The sequence below is a fragment of the Hevea brasiliensis genome, chromosome 8 (assembly GCF_030052815.1).
Source record: "Hevea brasiliensis isolate MT/VB/25A 57/8 chromosome 8, ASM3005281v1, whole genome shotgun sequence".
Lineage (NCBI taxonomy): Eukaryota > Viridiplantae > Streptophyta > Magnoliopsida > Malpighiales > Euphorbiaceae > Hevea > Hevea brasiliensis.
The window spans coordinates 78,580,031-78,583,015 of NC_079500.1; positions in this window are offsets into that span (position 1 = coordinate 78,580,031).

Genomic DNA, 2,985 nt, shown 5'->3' on the forward strand with positions numbered 1-2,985 from the left:
TTGAGATTTTGTTGATGAAATGGAGTTTGGGATTGATTGAAAATATTGGAAGCGTTTTTCACAGGTTTCGAAGAACTGTTTTCTCCATTTTTAGCCGGTACTCTGCCGGATTTTCTATAAAATTTGCAGAACCTCAAATAAATTTATGATTTTAATAAATGACTGAAATGAATTATATTTCACAAATTGTACTCCATAACTATGAAAAAAAAATAAATTAGGAAGAATAAAAATGATTGAAATAAAATAGGGTGTTCCGGTACACTGTGTGGCATATCTTGCTCGGCTACACTGTAGATGGGTAAGGGGTATCACATTTAGTGGTATCAGAGCACGGTTTAGGCGTTTCTGAGCCTAGATTGAGTCCATACCATGCATTGCATTTGTAAGAATCGAGGTGATACTAATGCAGATATGTTTGTCTTTGTTATTTTGAATAGGATATGGACCCCACATCTCAGAGGGTAGTTGAGGAGCAAGTGGAGAGTCATGCTTCACTGCGATGGCGAGATTGGGGTAGGGGAGAACTCGCTCCACCGGCTCAGTGAGCTGCTCGCCTTTGTCGCAAGGTGTTTTGCAGTCGCTTGGACGAAAGCTCTTCACTGAAGTGGAAAAGATTGAGGAGTCGCCACTTTAATTTTGAGGAAAATTAAAGAAAACCATTTGTGAAGGTAAATTAAAAAAAAACACTTCGAAAGCAGAGATTCTAGGTTTGGGGTTCATATATGGGCAGGGAAGGTGTTAGGCACCCTGCCTCGTCCCTCAATAAAGGTAAACAGATTTAATATTATGCTCTCTTATAAATTAAAAGGGTAATTAGGGGGATTGGGATGGTGACAATGTTAATCCTTTGGACAGACAAAAGGAATATTTGATGTTTCACTGGTTTAGATTGTCCCAAGAACACAAGTTCATGAGATGACCCTTTAGTGATTGGGTATCGAGTAAAGTTATTTAATGTATTGGAGTTGCTTTGTTTTAATTTGGATTTTGTTAAGAGAACTCGGTAAGAAATTTTCCATCGATCTCTAAGTATGTTTTTAGTGTTTTAAGTGGAAGATTTCGGGTAAGAACTCTCCCCCGATCTCTTAGGGTATTTGTCTTAAAGTTTGATGAAGGATCTCGGATAAGAACTCTCCTCCGATCTCTGCATTTTGTTTGAATGAGGATCAGGTAAGAACTCTCTCCTGACCTCTTAAAGTATTTGGTTTTAGATTTTAAAGATAGATCTCAGATAAGAACTCTCCTCCGATCTCTGTGTTTTTAATTAAATGAGGATCGGGTGAGAACTCTCCCCCGACCTTTTAAAGTATTTGTTTTAAGATTTTAAAGATGGATCTCAGATAAGAACTCTCCTCCGATCTCCGTGTTTTTAATTGAATGAAGATCGGGTAAGAACTCTCCCCCGTCCTCTTAAAGTATTTATTACGATCGAATATCGTGAAAACCTTAGATTAAGGGTTCTGGCACTTAAATACGCTAGGAACCCGAGCAAGGCTTCTCTTAACCCATTGACGCCTTATAACAAGGGAGGGGATACCAGACTGAGTTTTTGCTGATCCCCTTTGTGATTGCCTTACCAGTACTCTTTGGCAGGCAATGTCCGATCTCTTTTGTTTACTAGTCTGGGATCTAATCTTACATCGATCCCCACTATACCAGGTTATCTCCTGAGTTCGTTTAGTGGTTTGACTTCATAACTTTTTCCTCCGATTCATTATTTAAACTTTTATTATTTTTATTTGTTTAAAGAAACTCTCGTGTTAAGATACAGCTACCAACGTTTTATTAGACTACCTACACACTACCTGTAACCAGAACACCTATATTTGAAGGTAATAAAAGCTAAGAACAAATAAATAACATGAACTGATGAACAAAAAGGTAAACTCAAGAGAATAACTATCTACGTGGGGCTTTTTAGCATAACTGAACTTAATGAGGGTACGACCATGAGACAAATAAAACGAGAGCATTTGATAAAGCAATGGTTTAGACACTTACCTGTGGGGGGGGGGGGGGTTGAGTCTATTGAACTATCTGTAGAGCCACAAATATTGTAGAGCTGCGAGCTAATAGTCTGGGGACTAATGCTTACTTTGAAATTATGAGTACCAAGTTAGAATGCAGTTGAGTCGAAGTGACAATGACCGGGTTGGAATGAGATTAAGCTTGGAGAATAAAATGTTGATATTAAGATGGTGAAGACGAAACTGAACTGAGAAATGGTATCGCAGAGTAGTGGACAAACAGAAAATGAAGAGTTTCAAGGTCCAACACTCCTTCAATGGAGATACTTAAGAAAACTGGTTTCTGAAGTTTCTCAATTTCAAAAGCTTAAAATAGCAAAGTAACAAGACTGAATCAAATTTCAGAGCTTCTCCACTATAATTACCACCTTTTTCGTCCGTCCCCCTCTACATTATTGCATACAGGTATTTATAGGGGACGGGTGCTATTGATGAAGGGTCAGGATCTCCCCTTGGGGAGACAAAAGGTTTGGATTTGAAAGGACATAATCCGATGTCTGAGAATTGAAGAGAATCAAAATGGATGTCTGGGATCTCATCCAGAATATCTGTCCTTTTTCTTCCTAATCCAACAGTTCAGGATCCTTTCTTATGAGAAGGATCCTAGGGTTGGGAATAAAAGGCACTGGGCCTGTCATCTGTTTTTGATCCAAGGGCTCCGAGCTTGTCCTTGCAAGTGTGATCAACGGTGAGGATTGCGATGTACAGAGCTGTCATAACTATTTTTGGCGCCTGTCAGCAATGTGGGCGACTCTGCAAATGAGGCGTGCGGTGAAGATTTGATCACACTTGCAACGATTTAACTACCTCAGCTCTGATTATGTTATTGGGAATTTGTCTCATCCTCTTTTTGCTTTCCGATCTCCCATTCCTTTTGATCTCTCTATTATGACCCTTTTCCGATCTCTCATATCAGGCCCCTCTCCCGAACTCTCCCATTCCAGAACCTTCCCCT